General features: G+C 43.5%; 1 protein-coding gene and 1 long non-coding RNA gene across 4 annotated transcripts in view; one reads left to right on the plus strand and one right to left on the minus strand.

Annotated features, from left to right (window-relative positions):
• The window catches only part of LOC112545126 (uncharacterized), a 108,974-nt gene that overhangs the window by 68,528 nt on the left and 22,413 nt on the right, over nucleotides 1–18,033 (plus strand). Inside the window, exons 1-2 of one of the 3 annotated variants that reach the window (XR_012904865.1) lie at nucleotides 8,871–14,300; nucleotides 15,363–15,488. The exons of 1 other annotated variant lie outside the window; for it this stretch is intronic. This is a non-coding gene — a long non-coding RNA (uncharacterized LOC112545126). Of the gene's footprint in view, nucleotides 1–8,870; nucleotides 15,489–18,033 lie in introns of those variants that run through there. One more of the 3 variants, XR_012904863.1, reaches the window with a different exon arrangement.
• AP3B1 (adaptor related protein complex 3 subunit beta 1) overlaps nucleotides 1–18,033 on the minus strand; it is a 309,804-nt gene that overhangs the window by 1,858 nt on the left and 289,913 nt on the right. The gene's annotated exons all lie outside the window — the stretch shown is intronic.

Consider the following 18,033-nt stretch of genomic DNA (forward strand, 5'->3'; position numbering starts at 1 on the left):
GGCTGACAGCACGCTGTCAGCTATTCAAGAGCAAACCAACTGGTCAGTGTCTCATGTCTGACAATTAGCGTGGGTCTTGCAAAGCGCCTACTGGGGTCCTTAGGGAGCTCTTTAATTACCATCAACATAAAAGAGGGAGTTTATCAGGAGATACTCAAAAAACTTCACTTCAGACTTAATTAAAATATTAGCTACTTAATCAGGAAGTAGATTCTTTTTAAATGAGATGTAATTTTTAAAAAATTATTTTAAAGCACATCAAAATCTCAAAACACATTACACTAATTTAGGACACAATCATTTCTCAAAAGTTTCCTATTACAGGTCAATATCTCTCTTTTGTCCAGCGTATAGAAGCATTTTAACCATTCTTCCTCTAATAGTAAAATCTTGCTTTTTCCAAACTACACAACTACCACCTTAAAAATTAAATACATAGTTTTATCCACCATCTTGCTATTTGCTTCAGTGTAATTTTTGGTATTTCTTAAGTTGATTTTGACAGGGTGATAATTATGTAAACAATAGTCTTATTAGTCTCTTTATTTACTTAGCACTTGTGTCTTGGGACTACACACAGAAGCAGATTATGTCTGAATGCACACATAAAAAGCTCTGTAGTTGGAGTTCCTGCAGTGTTCCATAGCCCCAAGGCTGGCTCTTTTTACCCCTTTTCTATTAAAAACTGAAAGTGATATAAAGTCAATGTTATGATAAAGTAAATGGAGCCCAAAGCTTCAACAGAAGTCAGTTTTGTTCAGACAGTTCTACATGTGCTATGTAAAACTCTTGGTAGGGGATAAACATTGTGAATAAAAATTCTCTAAGGCAAACATGAATGTGTATTTGTTGCAGAATCTAAATATATGCTATTTTACATAATCTGTTAGTCTGCATTCAATTACAATATTTATTATATGTCTGTTCTATTGGACACCAATTTGGAAATGCTTATTGAAAGCAGAAGTCTAATAGAAAATCATTTGACTTATTTCACTATTAAAGAAAGAGCTAGTTAAATTGCAAAACTGTTTTGGGCTGTGGAAAACAAAATCTGTTCCCTAAATATCCACAAGATCATTACATTGCAAAATAAGCTAGAGTAGAAATAGATATTCAAAAGGCATATACCATTCTGAAACTAAACTCAGTTGCAAAATAAGGCAGCTGATGTTCAGATACAAGATTAATGATCAGAAAGACCACTCTGTACAATTATTCAGATATTTTAAAGCGTAGTTATAGTAGGATTATTCAAAGACTATCTGATTTTTAGGATAAAAAGAAGTCTTATCAAATGTTTAACACATAAGACATGCAATCAACTATGATTTTAACAAAAGTGTGATTTAACTAGATTTTTAACTATCAAAAAATCATTCAATATTTTCAGTGGTAAAATAAATCACTTATGTGCAGGATGTTTACTCTTTATGGGATGCTGTTTTTGTCTCGCGATATCCCTACTTTTTCTACCAGGGTTCCCTAACATAATGCAGGAATCTATTCCATTTATTATGACATAACACTTCAGTATGGCTTCAAAATAATTTGTGGAAAACTACACTGTTGTGTATCTCAGGTTTAATTTCTAAATGGTAGTTGCCTGTAGAAGCAGAAAAGATTTTCAATGGGACATCACTAGGCGTGGAATTTTAACAGCCATTAGAATGGGCTTGATGTGGACAGAAAATAGCACACCAATGCACACAGAAAAATAAACACAACAAATGAGTACATTTGCCATTAAAGAAAAAAAACTCGTTTACAACTACTTACAAAACCATGGTATCTATGATACTTGTTTTATATAGTTAAACAGTACGTTTAACATGGTTTCCATATTATTTTTAATATTTTTCATTTTTAGGTATTTTTCATTTTTAATTTATTCCCTTCTCATCACTGTTTGTATCAAGCACTCTGGAAACATGAAAATGAAAGTTTGCCTGTCAGAATATTTCTCCTTACAGCACAAGGATAATAGTGGTGTGTCATTTGTAGAATTATTTGCATATACTGGGCTATGGGTATTCCTTTTCCTTTTAGAAAAAGGACTGAAGCTTTGGTAGGCAAAAGAGGAAGTTATGCATGTTAAAAAACAACCTCTCAGCAAGTTAAAAAAAGGTAAGTCAAATAAGCCCAGTCACTAACTTTTTGTGTCAGTTTAAACTTATTTAATCTTTCGAAAAGTATTTTTGAAAAAGCATATACATACTGATCACTATTTTTCACTTAAACCACCATTTGTCTATAGTGATATGTGAAATGCAATTCTTTACTATTTCTAATAAGAGAGAAAAATGAGTATTTTAGGCACAATGAACAGTGTGGTAACATTTGCAAATGTTGACTTTTTAAATGGTAACCACTCTACATAAAAACTGAAAAGTAGTTTTTGTCAACAAAAAATGACAAATTCAAGGTCCAAGTACTTAAAGATTACAGAAACATTTATTTACCAGATACATTGTAAAAATGGTAATTTACTCTCATTACTTGCTCTTAATATTTATGTGAAACAACGAGTTAATTTCTAGCGGAACAAACAAATGTTCTGCTTCTGAATAACAATACAAGATTTGCCACAGTTAATTCAATAGTACTAAGATATACTTTCTCTTCTCATGGGCAGTTTTCCTGGTGTCAGTTCTATTCTAAGTTCCGTTTTCTCCTGTTTCTTTTTGCTGGTTATCAGAAGCAGTGACAATGGACCACTCAAACTAAAACTTTTTTTTCTATCCTGTACATGAAGCCTTCAATTCCTGCCTGCTGAAGCAGACAGAATCCTATTAGTAAGAAAGACGATCACAAGATGCAATGCCCTGCTCGAGCTGTACAAAAATAATTAGTCTGAAGTTGACAAATATGTAATGAAGTTGCACAATGAATGCATGAAAGAAATAATGGTATGAATTAGTCTTCTACTTCCAAATACTAGAGTTAGTAACTATGAAGCACTATTTTCCAACGTGTTACCAAGAATAAATACACAATCTTGTAATTTCAGTAAAGTTTTTATTTACTTCAGTTAACATTGTATTTATATACAAGTTTAACTTTGCAATTACCTAAAGATCTCAAAAATGATAAAATACTGGATATTTACACATTTTAGCGGTTATAGAAACTTTAATACTTTAATAAAGATATATTGAGGACAGATTAAACAGAATATGCCTATATGTTTCTGACACATAGGGTGACCAAAGCTTGTAATCTCAAACATACTGAAAATAGCAACACATTCACAAGAAAAAAGTGGAACTTTTTTTTTATTTTTAAAACTAATGATGTTAATCTAACAAAATACTTACCTGGCATCAATTAAGTTATTAAAAGCAAAAAAAAAAAAAAAAAAACCCACAAAAAACAAAAAACAAAAAAAACCCACACCCTAGATTAAAGAGCATTTACACCACAGAAATAGTTTTATAATAATTTTGATATCAGTGTTTCCCTTTTCAGATTGTGTCTCATGCTATCGTGAAAAAACAACTTAATTGAATTTAAAAGTGCCCTAAATTTTTCAACATACAGGTATTTATTCTATTATAATATAATTGCATTTAACATATTAAACATTTTTTGGGGACAGGGGTAAATGAAAACCTTTTTATTTATTAATAAATTATGACCAGCTATGTACTGTAGCATTTTTATCATGCTACGTTTTCTGCCAAAAATAGATTTCAATAATCTGGCCTCAACTGCTACTCAGCAATTTTACTGTACCCCGGTGAAAGTCAGATGTGCAAATGAGCCTGTAAGACTATTTCCTAATTACTATGGCTAGTCCATATAATGGTCAGTGAAGGTGCTGCATGCACTTTTAAACTTCTCCTTTGAATATCTATCAGCAGCATATAATGCCCGAGAACCCAAAACTGCTTTTCAAAACATGCATTGGTTAAGAAGTTGGATCAACATGCTATCACCATCAACATGCACTAAGTATCTTGTTTTCACACCTGTTCTGTTCTTTGTACTCTTCTGTTCTGAGGGAATCAGACATTTAACATGGTGTTTGAGGGTTATGTACTTTTTATTTTTAAAAAGACACCATATATTTCCATTTGCAAAAGTGTATTTCATCACAGAAAATAGCTGGCTTTACACAAAGTAAACCAAAAGAAATATGAACAAATCTTTTAAATAAAAATACTATCTTGTTTGGTTACTTTTGCAAATGTTAAACACTTTCTGTTTAAACAATTGACTCAGAGGTCACTGTTTGTTTTTTCAAATAAAAATGCTGAATATATTCTGCACTTTAATGCATTCAGATACAAAAGCAGTGCTGTCCTCTAGTGGTCAGCAAACAAATTAGGATAGAACAATCTATTTTGATTAAGTTCTAAATAGCTTTCACATATAGCATCTACATACACTTTTAAGACTGCAGAATCCTCATTTTCTTAAATGTAACTAAAAAAACCCAACCCTATAATAAACATTCAGGCGCCTTGTATTCAATAACGTATTTAAGGAATGAAAAGATTCTCAAGGATTCATGTTATACGAAGATGTAGTATTTCATGCCTATTAACCAAAACTTCTGAATGCTGATGATACTTGAAAACTGTATCAGCATTTGGCATCTTTCAATATATAGACCTTTTATTACCACTGAGAAAGTTTCATTTACTAGAATGATACTCTTATGCAGGAAACTTGGGAACACCTTCCAGTTAGAGTCTGAATACTTCTATACAGGATGCATTTCTACTAACATATTCACCTTCTCTTGAGTTAGGAAAAGAAATACTGACCATTAGGGAGGGAATTTTCTGGAATTGTATCTCTAGCTGGAGGTGTAGAGGGCCTGAGGTTTAATCTAGTTAGTCATTAACCTGGAAAAATCTTTTTCCTGAAACTCATTACTATCATAAGTATTAAAAAGAGTAAAACAGCCAAACAAAATAAACCCTACTCTTTCAGAAATTTTAAAGCTGAAATGCATGTTGTCATGGCTGTAATGATCTATTTACAACTCTGGTCTGCAACCATTAAAGACCAAAGCAGAAATGTATAGCGAAAAGTAGGCCTTCATTTTCAATGTTCCATTAGGTATATAACTGAAGAATGAGGTCTGATGTATCAATCTTTTATCAATCTAGTAAGAACTAATCGGAATAGTTAAGTGTTTAGATGCACTGTGACAGCATGCCTGCCATGCACTGGCTGGGAGAGGGTTCAAACCAGCCTAGAGAGGTTGAGCAGCAGCAGTCAAAGCAGGGGAAACAGCCAATTAGGACAGTAGCTGACATCAATTAGGGCAATAGCTAGACCAGCCAACTAGGGACCAGCCGGCCCATATAAAAGGAAGCTGCAGACCAGAGCGGCAGGGGAAGGGGTCAGCTGCAGGGAGTCCTCAGGAGAAGACTTGGCTTCCTAGATAGCTATTGAGAGACCAGCCCCTGGGGAAAGGCAAGTGCTAACAGAGTCTGGAGGAGCCAGACAGGCTGCCAGAAATTACAGGCTTGAGACCCTGGCACAGGAAAGGAACTATAAAGGAAAGTCCCTGGGTCAAAGCCCAGATTAGTGGGTGGGTTGACTCTCCCCCTTGACTAGTTGCTGAAGGAGTGCCCTGGCTATGGACTGCTGAGCTGCTGCAAGAACTGGCTGCACTTTTGTTGAAGGAGTCACCTGGAAAGTGGGGGAAGCCAGATGGTGACATGGCTGGAGGACAGTGCCACAAAGCAGATGCTAAGACAGGGCTACTCAACTTTGGAAACCCCGATGATAATCACAGCACGTGCCGAGAGCCACAATTTAAATGTGGTTGCATATACATGCAAATATATATGCAAATAGCTTCTTTCACACTGACGGGCATGAATACAAAGCACTTCCCATGATACCCTGGCACTCCCAGCACCTCCTCCTTGGGGGCTAGAAACACCAACACCTTGTACCTGTCTGTTCCAGGCAGCCTGTCCACTTTCATCTTTAAATGCTCATCCCCTCCCGGGAGATGCCTCGCCATTGTGGAGCATATTGCCAGTGGAGGCCATGTTCAAAGGATCCCAGCCCCGGGCCACATATTGAATCCCACGTAAAGTCCAAACTGCACAGCGGGCTACAAACAAGCAGGCCACAGGCCGCATGCAGCCCGTGGGCCAAATGTTGAATAGCCCTGTGCTAAGAGAAAGGAGTCCCAATGGGTCTGCAAGGGGAGGTGATGATGGGAGAGACACCACCACCTGAGGGCACACCTGCTGGGACAGAGCTAATTTCCAAAATGCTCAGCAGGAAGCACAAGTGTGCAGTGTTCCCTGTAAACTGAGTGCTTGGGTGGTCACCCAGGAGAGATTTAAGTACTACCCAGGTGATTAGCAGGGTGCCCACAGTCAGCAGCACGTGTTTCTACTGGTGGTGCATATCCAAACATGCCACAGTGAACATTACAAAATTTATTCTGTATATGGATGGAAAAAATTAGAGAGAACACTGCCAGCGTGACGGACTTTACTAGGGAAATTAGGAAGCAAAATGGACATCCTATGCCTATTATAAATATACTTATCTGATTACTCAATGAAACTTCTGAGAAAAGTAAAAGGGGTGTGTAACCCATAATTTATAAGCCATGGAAGCAAAACAATTCCAGCAACTGCTTCACAGAACCACTGCCAGAGAAAGATTTCACTTCCCCTGAGCTCCCAGACCCATGTGAAGGCCAAAGATTAAGAGGAGGCTGCAGGACTGAAGAAGGAAAGAGTGGGTCTTCAGAAAGTCTTCTACTGTCCTGCCTTAGTATTCTTGGATTTATAAAGAACACTCATTAGTTACTCACTGGGAACAGAGATATGGGTTCCAATGAATTAACATGGAATAGTCACAAATAAGCCCATCCAGTTGGGTATGTCTACACTACAGCGCTAATTCGAACTAACTTAGGGTATGTCTACACTACCCCGCTAGTGCGAACTAGCGGGGTAATGTATGCATACCGAACGTGCAAATGAAGCCCGGGATTTGAATTTCCCGGGCTTTATTTGCATAAGCCAGCCGGCGCCATTTTTAAATGCCGGCTTGTTCGAACCCCGTGCCGTGCGGCTACACGCGGCACGGGCTAGATAGTTCGGACTAGCAAGCTATTCTGAACTATCTGTACGCCTCGTGGTTCGGCACGGGGTTCGAACAAGCCGGCATTTAAAAATGGCGCCGGCCAGCTTATGCAAATAAAGCCCGAGAAATTCAAATCCCGGGCTTCATTTGCACGTTCGGTATGCATACATTACCCCGCTAGTGCGTAGTGTAGACATACCCTTAGTTCGAATTAGTTAATTCGAACTAAGCTAATTCGAACTAACAGATCCAGACTAAAAAACTAGTTCGAATTAGCTTTTTGCTAATTCGAACTAGCATGTCCACATTAAGTGGACCCTGAACCGGGGTTAAGGATGGCCGGAAGCAGTGCCAGCAGGGCATCAGATGAGGACTTAGAGCATGGAGCTGCTGCCTCAGGCTAGCCGAGGGCTGTGCTTAAAGGGACCCGACCCCCACCCCGGACAGACAGTTCTCAGGGGTGCCCCGCTTGCAAAGCAGCCCTGGCTTGGATTGCCCGGAGTACCCACACTGGGCACATCACACCACTCGGCCATCAGACCGGCTGCACTTGCCGCAGGCTGCCATCTGGGGAGAGGGGGCAATTGGGGGACTGCAGAAGAGGTCCTACCCCCAGAAGCCCGCAGAGCCAGCCCAGTCCTCCCCATCGGGGGCTCGTACCCCATTCCTCCCTCACCTCCTTCCCCTTACCCCCCCAGCCCCCCTTCCTGATGTACAAAATAAAGGACAATTGTGTTCAAAAATAGAATCTCTCTTTATTGAACAAAACTCGGGGAGACTGGGAAAAGGAGGTGGGAGAGGGGAAGAGAGAGAGTGGGAGAGGGGAGGGTGACTAAAATGATCAGAGGTTTGGAACAGGTCCCATATGAAGAGAGGCAAAAGAGACTGGGACTTTTCAGTTTAGAAAAGAGGAGACTGAGGGGGGATAGGATAGAGGTCTCTAAAAGCATGAGTGGGGTGGAGAGGGTGCATCAAGAAAAGTTCTTCATTAGTTCCCATAATAGCAGGACTAGAGGACACCAAAGGAAAGGAATGGGTAGCAGGCTTCAAACTAGTAACAAAGTTGTTCTTCACAAAGCAAAGAGTCAACCTGTGGAACTCCTTGCTGCAGGAGGCTGTGAAGGCTAGAACTAGAGCAGAGTTTAAAGAGAAGTGAGATAAAGTGATGGAGGTTGGGTCCATGGAGTGGTATTAGCCAGGGGGTAGGAGTGGTGTCCCTGCCCAAAGTTTGTGGAAGGCTGGAGAGGGATGGCACGAGACAAATGGCTTGGTCACTGTCTTTGGTCCATCCCCTCCAGGGTCCCTAGGGTTGGCTGCTGTCGGCAGACAGGCTACTGGGCTAGATGGACCTTTGGTCTGACCCAGTACGGCCATTGTAAGCTCAGGGCTCAGGGTCAGGGGTCTCAGTGGACCACCTTGATTTTCATGCACACCTGTTCCTTTGTGGCCAGGCTGGCAGCTCTCCTGCCCTAGACGGTCACTTTCCTGTGCCTAGTGCGGAGGTCGTGGACAAGGTCCACGATGTCCGCACTAGACCAGGCGGGTGCCCACCTCTTGCGGTCCCGGGCAAGCTCCCGGGAGCCGCCAGCCTGGTCCCGGGAAGAGGGGGAGGGCTGGGGGGCATCGGGTGGCTGGCTGGAGTCGTGCCAGGTGCAGGGTCTGCTAGCTGGGTGCTGGCAGGCTTGCACCTGGCACGGGCACCGTAGCCAGCCCGTGCCCCTTTAAGGGGTCCGGGGCCGGGAGGGGGGCATACGAGTTTCCCTGGTGTTGGCCAGAGTGGCCACCAGGGAAAGCTGGGGAGGGCTAGCCTCCCACTAGTTCGAATTAAGAGGCTACACACCCCTTAATTCGAACTAGTAAATTCGAACTAGGCTTAGTCCTCGTAGAATGAGGTTTACCTAGTTTGAACTAAGCGCTCTGCTAGTTCGAATTAACTTTGTAGTGTAGACATACCCTTTCTCTGCTTATCATCAGTGTCAGTATGTGAGTCAGGTCCTCTCTTACTGATTGGTTGGAAGAATCTGGAGCTGTTTATACAGTAAGTCCTGAGCTGATGGGACTTTCATGCCAATTTTAGGCCAGAAAGTTTCCCCTAAGTTACTAAAAACTAGAAAGTGCTATATAAACACAGAAGCAACTTTCCAGTTGGATTTTTGAGATTGACCCTGAATAGATTCACAAATAAAAATATACAAAAAATACACCTCAATTCAGCTTCCCCCATATGAAAGATGTGGGAAGAAAACTGATCAGCAGACATAACCTTCTCTGAAAAGAGAAACTGCATAGATATTCTAATCCACCACATCTGACACAGGATATGTAGTGAAATGATAGTGAGAGATGAGCACAATCAGCATATCAGACAAATACAGGAAGGATAGAGGAAGGCTTCTGAACAATCAGTGTGGATACTATACAGTTCCATTTTTTAGTATTTTATGAAAATATGTATACTGGACCAGGCTGCTGTTCCTCCTCTTTCTTCTTTAGTCAATACACAGGATTTCAGTACTCATCTACTGCAATGTGTTCATAATCCTTGTAATTACATGTGTCCCCAGTGTATTTTTGATCTGGGCCTTTTTTATCTTTGTTTTGAGGGAAAACTCAGGAACAGATTTTGAGTTCCTATATTGTTTTTTTCTTTTAAAGATTAAGCTTCAGGACTCTCAGCTAGCTCTACAAACATTAAAGTTCTAAGAAAGGTAGGTATTCAATAATTACATTTATGTGTCTTGGATTTGGGCACAATGTTGGGAGGAGGACATTGTGACTCATCGTGAAGGCTTGTTTGGCTGCAGATATGTCTAATATCCTCAGGATCGCACTGTGTTGTAATGGAAAACAGATAAGAAATTTCTACTAACAAGACTTCTAAATTCTGATGTTGCCTGGGAAGCTTTAATGGTTAGGAATGAGATGACATTTAGTTCATTGTTTCAAAAGCTGTAACAGACCATGAAACAACAGATTAAGGACAATAAAAAAAATCTGACATTTGATTTTCTCCAACACTCAAACTCAATCCAGCAACACTGGGATGAGCAGATAATGACCTCTCTCATCTCAAACAAGAGGGCTGACCTTATTGCTGACATGTGTTCTTTCAAAGTGTTGGCCCATGAGTAGGCTGAAGGAATTTACAACAGAAAACATGTAGATGACACTGTAGTCCTTGTTCCTTTCTGAGCTATCTCATATCATTTGATGTCGCTGAATATGAATTCTTTGCTAGATGCTAGGAGAGCAGCATGTGATGGCTGTCTAAATAGTCATCTGAATAGTTAGCTCAGTTAACTCTGTTCAGCATCCACTCTGCCAAGTTCAGATTTCACTCATTGATCAGCCCCTATATGTGATTAAATCATCTAAAGATGGAAGTTCTAAAACAACTGTATTTCTGGCCATAATTTGCAGTGTGACTTCAGATGGCCATGAGACTGGGGAAACTGATACCATATTGGACTGTTTACTTTAAATATACATACTAAATTTTAAATTTTTACTGTACTTAAACAAAATATCAGATAAGACAGGCTTCAGTTACGCAAATGTTTTTAGGAAAACACTTTGTAAGAGATGAGATCTCACACAGGTAAACTGATGATAAATGTTGTGACAGAACTAAATGCAGATTAATTCTTTCAAAGGTATAAGAAAAGTGTTTTCTCTAGGCTGCACAGAAGAAAGCTAATAGAAAAAAAAATGTTGCTTACCTTTTCATAACTGGTGTTCCTTGAGATGTATTGCTCATGTCCACTTCTGGGTGGGTGAGTGCCCATGCATGGTTGCTAGAGATTTTTGCCTTTGCTGTATCCATAGTTTAGGTTAGGCCAAGGCTGGGCAAGATGCAGCCCGCGGGTCGGATATGGCCACCTAACACTTTGATCCAGCCTATGGACTGCATCTGGCTGCTTTCTATTCATATCCTGCTGTCTGAGCCACCGAATTTCCAGGAGGTGACTCAAGCAACAGAATCCTATTTAAATGGCTTGTGGTTCCTAGTCATGGTGCTATCCTGGTAGGAGCTGGAGTCATGAGCCTCCGAGTGGCTTCTAGGCAACGTGGTGGTGGAGGCAGGGGTAGGAGCAGCGAGCCCTTTGCTGTGTTTTCAATTCAAAGCCTCTGGTCCCAGACAACTCTGGGGGAAGGCTAGTCCCCAGCCCTGCCCCTTCTGCCCCAGGTGCTGTCCCTTTCAGGGGTGGGGGCAGGATGGAGCCATCCTGTGACTACGTATCAAAATTCATTAAGTGCCTCCTCCAGCGAAAATTATTGCCCACCCCTGGGGTTAGGCAGTGGTGCCCCACCTATGTATGCATCAGTATATCAGCCACTGCATGTTGATTCCATTGTAGATGAATCATAAGCAATGTCGAAGGAGGTAGGCTCAGAGTTCATGATCTTACAGTGTGAAGAAATGCTCTGCTGAAACCAGCATCATCCTGGGTAACTTGCTGGGAAAGTTCGTAACGAGACAAACATGTGGAGAGACAACTAGATTACAGCTCTAGGATTGGCACCAGAGCCAGAAAGGCTGCTGCTGCTGCTTGCATTCTAGTTGAGAATACCTGATCTATTGCTGAATGAGGCACGTTGGCCAGTGCATAGAAGTAACTTTGAGCAGACACTGGACAGCCTTTAAACCTGTCTGCCCCCACAACAAACAGTGGCATTGACTTATGAAATGGCTTTGTCCTGTTCATGTAGAAGGCGAGAGCCCTCCTGACACCCCTGCACTTCTGTTCCGATTTACGCGGCTTTGGGGAAAAGACAGGTAAGCAAATGTCTTGGCAGGTATGAAACTGGGAAACTACCTTCAAAAGGAATGCTGGGTGTGGCTGCAGCTGGACCATATCCTTGTTGAAAAACATATAGGGTGGTTCTGAAGTAAGCACTCTGATCTCAGATACCTTGTGGACCAATGTTACCTCAATCAGACAGACAACCTTCTAAATGAGAAGAAGAGAGCAGGAAGCCAGATGCTCAAAAGGCAGGAGGGGCTATGAACCTTCGCATCAAGATATTCAAATCCCAGGGAGAGACAGAGACCTGGACGCGAGGGTAGAGATGCTTCAGGCCTTTCAGAAACTAGCCTATAATGTCATAAGGAAAGATTGACCTGCCTTGCAACAGAGAGAAGGCTCAAACGGCGGCCAGAGAGACCCTAATTGAGGGCAGGAAAATGCCCTGGAGTTTGAGGTCCAGAAAATAATCCAGGATTACCAGCAGCAAGGCCTGATTATATGGTTCTGAAGCCCAGCACTTGAACCTTTTCCACTTGGCCAGGTAAATTGCTTTCTGCTACCCAACAAGATCTGTTGAGCATTCCTAATCTTCTACATTCAGCCATGCAGTATCCATGCTGTCAAGTGCAACGCTGCCAGGTTTGGCTACAGACAGTTGTGGTCCTGGGTCTGCAGGTTTGGCCAAAGAGATAACTGCAGTGAGGCAGCTACCAAAAGGACCAGCAGCATGCCAAACCAGAATATCTTTCACCCTGTCCTGTTCGATCATGAGAACCCTGTGAATCAGTGACACTTGCAGGAAGGCATACATCAGGGTCTCCAACCATGGGAACAGCAGGTGAGCATCTAACAGGGAACCTCATTCTATCCCCCAAGTGAACAGAACATGTAGTATTTCCTGTTCTGAAGGGATGCAAACAGGTCTACTTGGGGAGTCCCCCACTTCAAGATCATACTAACCATCTCTGGATGGAGCGACCACTTGTGGCAAGACAACAAGATTCTGTTTAGGCAATCTGCAATCTTGCTTCCAGTCCTGAAGAGGTGCGCAGCTACCAGATGAATGGTATGCTGCACACAAAAGTCTGAAAGACAGAGAGCTTCTTGGCAAAGGGCTGAGGACCTGGTTCCATTCTGTCTGTTGATGTAATATATCAGGGCAATATTCCCTGTGAGGACCTGCAGCACTTTGCCCTTCAAGTGAGCTACAAAGCTTGGCAGACCAGGTGAACTGCTTTGAGCTCCCTGATATTAAAATAGAGGACCAGATAGCCTCTCAGCCAGTGTCTGTGCATGCTGAGTTTGCCCAGGTAGGCTCACCAGCCCAGCTCTGAAGCATCAGAGACAGGTGCTACAAAGGGAATTTACAACACTGGTCTAGGTTCACCATTCCAGAGACTAAAGTACATGATGTGGCACCTTGACTACATGGTCAATCCCAATACCAGCCACACTTCAAGAGCTTGGAGCTGGAAATGACTGACCACATTATGTTCAAGCAGCCATGTGGTCCAACAACTGCAGACAGATGTGAGCTGTGGTGAACGGTGGTTCTTCACATGAAAAATCAGGTCTGCTATGGCCTAAAAATGCATGCACAGTCCAGAGCTATCCCAATGAACTCTATCTGTTGGACTGGCCATAAGGTGATTTTTTTCTTGTTTACCCATAGGTGCAGGTCATGGCAGGTAGAATGCACCAGATCAATGCTTTTCTGCAACTGTTCCCAAGACCTGCCCTTGATTAGTCGATTGTCACGATAAGGGAAGAACTGGACCCCTTGACCTCTCAGGTAAGTGGCCACTGGTGCCACATATTTTATGAAGACCTTGAGGGCCAATGAGAGGCCAAAGGGGAGTACCATGAGCTGGAAAATGCATCCATACACTATAAAGCAGAAGAAATGCCTGGGATCTTCAAATATGGAAATATGGAAATAACTATCCTTCAAGTCCAGGGTAGCATGTCAGTCTCCCAGATCCAGCGAGAGGATGGAAGTGGCCAGAAGACATATGAAACTTCAATTTCCTGAAAGACTTGTGCGACGTTGCAGGCCCAAAATGGGTCTGAGGCTCCCTTTTGCTTTTGGGATCAGGAAATAATGGGAATAGAACCCCTTTCCTGTCATGTCCTGAGGAGCCTCTTCCACTGCCTCCAGGTGTAGGAGGTTCTTAACCTCTTGAAAAAACTGTTATGTACCTTTCATAACTATTGTTCTTTGAGATGTGTTGCTCATGTCCATTATAAGTTAGGCATGTGTGTACTGTGTGCATAATTGTCAGAAGGTTTTTCCCCTAGAAGTGCCCATAGGTCAGCTGTGGAGATGTCTAGAGTGGCACTTTTATGGTGGAATATATAGTCCACTGCTAACTTGACCCTCCTTCAGTTCCTTCTTCCCAGAATTACTCTGACAGAGAGGAGGTGGATGGGTCTTGGAATGGACAGGAGCAACACATTTTGAAGAACAGTTACAAAAAGGTAGGTGACTATTTTTTCTCTGAATGATTGCTGATGTGCATTCCAAGCTAGGTGACTCCCAAACCACTCTATGGTGTAGAAGTTGGGGTTCACTGATCTGCTGACTGCAATACTATTCTTCCAAAAGCAGCAGCATCTCTTTCTTGTTGCTGAATTGTGTAATGAGACATATAATATGCACAGGAGACCAGGTAGCTGCTCTACAAATGTCCTGGACAGGGGCATGAGCAAGGAACACAGTTGAGGAGGCCTGAACCTGAGTAGAATGAGCACATAGCAAAGGAGCTGGAACCTTTGCCAGGTGATAGCAGGTGCGGATACATGACGCAATCCATGGGCTAACCACATCTGAAGAGGCCTCAGGTGCAGCTGGCAAACTGTATTACATAATTACAAGCTGATGGGTGCCCCAGGAATCCAAGACAGGTTCTGGACATGGTGGTTGGGAACACTAACAGGCTCTGAATTAATTTGCTCATGTTCAGTAATTGGGCATGAGGCAATGATGCCATGGCAGAGATTGAGTATATGTGGGCCCCAATAAACTCTATCTTCTGAGACAGAGACAGGACGGGCTTCCCTACACTGAGTACCAGACCCGGACATATGTTTGCCACATGAGGTTCACATGTTGCCATGTGGCCTCTCAAAGGACCTTTGATCAGCCAGTTGTGGTGAGGCTTTGGGTGAAAGATAGATAAAAAGATGCCCTGGGTGATATAGAATTGAGGAACAACCTTTAGTAGGAACACTGGGTGCGGTCTCAGATGAACTTTGTTCTTAAAGAATACCAAATATGGTGGCTTGGATGTAGGGACTTGCGCTCCAAGACCCCTCTAGCCAAGGTAATAGCCACTAGGAAGGCTACCTTCAAAGACACATACAATAGTGAACACATCACATCACAAGCAGTTCAAAGGGTGGGGACATCAATCTTGTTAGAACTAGATTAAGGTCCCATTGAAGCAGTTGGTCCTTCACATGTAGGAATAATATGTCCAGTCCTACAAGGAAGCGACTTACCAGCCAATTTACAAACACTGATCGGTCTCCCAACCTCAGGTGGAACATGGAGATTGCCCCCAAATGTACCCATATGGATGCTATTGCTCATCCCTGCTGCTTCAGGTAGAGGAGGTGAACATTCTTTTGAACGGACCAGATGGAAAATCTCTTCCACTTTGCAAGGTAGTCGTTCCCATGGAAGGCTTCCTACTGCCTACAAGAACATTCCTCATTTCCTCCGAGCATGCAGCTCTGCTGGGTTTAGCCACAGAGTATGCAGGGTGTGAGATGGAGAGCCTGGAGATTGGGATGCTGGAGGTCTGCCGTGGTCTCAGTTAAGCAAATCTAGGACTACTGGTATAGGGAGAGGCGTGTCCACTGAAATGTCCAGTAGCATTGTGTACCAGTGGTGCCTGGGCCATACTGCCGCTACCAGAATAACTAATGCCGTGCCCTGCCATATCTTGAGCAGAACCTTGTGTATCAGGGGGAACAGAAGGAAAGTGTATAAGAGACCGCAATTCCCAGGAATAAGAAAGGCATCTTGTGGAACCTCTTTCACTGCTTCCAATTGGAGAAGTGATTGCACCTCCTGATAAAGGAGTTGCTTGTGAGAGGTGTCCCTAAACAGGGATAGGGAAAGTGGTGGCAAGGAGGAAATAGAGGAAAATTGGAGCCAATACCCCAGTTGCACCATATCTAGCACCCATCTGTCAGCAGTAATCTGGCCTCAGGAGCTGCAACAGTCCTGCATGGAGCCCCATATGGCTGAGTGGGTGCCATCTGTGGAGTAGCCAAGTCTGTGAGAGTCAGAGCAGATTGTTTTGCACTTCTAGTTGGGTCCCTTGCAAGGAATGACCATGGAGTGTCCCCTTTTGTCAGAGACAATGGACACTGATCTATCTGGATTCCCCAGCCTTGGGTTGGTGGTATCCCAGGGAGTCCAAAAGGGCCACTGTAGTGGGCCTTGCCACTGCAGAGGCCAGTCCACTGTTGTCTATCGCCCCAACAGAGAGAGGAATGGTACCAGCTTCTGCAGGGCTTATCGGATTCTGGTTCCAATTCAGAAGTCAAGCCGGACCAAAAATACCAAGGTAGCGCTGTGCCTGATGGCGCGGATGAGTGCTGAGCTGGCAGCATCGAAGCGAGCTCTCTCATAAATGGTGCAGGGGTGACTGGTCCTGGGACATTCAGTGACGAGGCATGATGACCACCATCTCATATGTAGTTTCCCCTGTGACAGTGTTGGGCCTGGCACTGGAGACTGTGTCAACGACTACCTTGGAGACCCTTTGAGGAAGCTAATTGGCCAGACATTAACTTGATCAAGTCCCTGTCCTGGGGATGGATGGCATGTTCACATGCCCCATCTGGCTCTCCCTGGAAGGGGAGTCCACCGGAACTAGATTCGATGGGGCTGGTTGTAGCACCAGAGTCAATGGTCCCAGCTGATCCCTCCACTCCAAAGGAGGTCTTGATGTGGGATGCACCCCCTTAAATTTTGCCACCTTGGGAGTGGGCAACTTGCGTCTTTCTGGGTGCTTCTGGCACTTACGAGGCACCAGTGAGTGCAATCATTGTTGCAAAGTCAGCACTGATGTCTTTCATGAATGGTGGTATTATGGTATCTTTAACATTGAGTCCTGATTCATAGTGCTATTGAAGTGCTGGGAGGGAAGGGAAAGAGCAGGTAAGTGAGGTGCTCTGGTGCCCCAGTGCGCCAGAGGTGCAAGGGAAAGGAGCTAAGAAAGGGTAAGCTGGGAACCCACAGGTGGGAACCCCAATGTTTCACATGCAGCCCGCAGGCCACAGGTTGCTTACCACTGGATTTCAATCTTGCAGCCCACTAAGATGAAAGAGGGCCACTTATGCATCTCACTCACTAGTTTTGGTTGCTGGTGTAAAATGTATTATAATAGGCCAATTAGGGTCTGATAGTGCACCTACCTGGAGAAGAAGAACAGGCTCATCCTACACACAAGCAATTTCCAGGCATTTCTATACAACTGAAATTTGTTCACAGACTGCGAAGCTTTCCGTTTCAATGTAAGACTATTAAAGAATACAGAATTAAGTAGCAGCAAGACCACCATGGGCGTTGGGTGAAAGCCCAACTGGGGAAGGCAAGATCCAACCCTGCCCCTTCCTCCTGGGGCCCCACCCCTGAAGCCAAGCCCTGCCCACCCTCAGCCAAATCCTGCCTGGACACGTGGCGAGCCAGAGCTATCGTGATGCCCCTGGCCTGACCCTCCCCAGAAGCCAGGGAAAGCCATGCTGCTCCACCATAGCCCCACCCCACTGGCCAGGCTGCTGATCTGGGTTGCTTTCCCCAGGGGACAGGGGGAGCTGGACTGATGCGCCATGGTTCCAACACCTTCCGCAAAGACCTAGGAGAGCTGGGCTACTGCACCGCAGTTCCAGCCTTCTCTGGGGGCCGGAGGAAGCTGGGCTTCTCTGCTGTGGTTCCCACCATCCCTGGTGGCAGCCGCAGCTTTAGTCAGTCAGTCATGTAGGCAGTTTTGGAAAGGCTGTGCCTTCCATAAAGACGATATTAAGGAAAAGAGATGAATTTATAAATTTGCCTGACTGATGTATGATGGTTAGTGACATTCTTGCACATTTTCCTGAAATAAAAACTCTCCTCATTGTATGGCTCCTCTTATAGACTGAAAAACACCACTGGGGTATGGATATAGAATTAGGGAAAAGTGAGACTAGCCGTACAGCT

The sequence above is a fragment of the Pelodiscus sinensis genome, chromosome 6, assembly GCF_049634645.1.
Source record: "Pelodiscus sinensis isolate JC-2024 chromosome 6, ASM4963464v1, whole genome shotgun sequence".
NCBI classification, from domain to species: Eukaryota; Metazoa; Chordata; order Testudines; family Trionychidae; genus Pelodiscus; species Pelodiscus sinensis.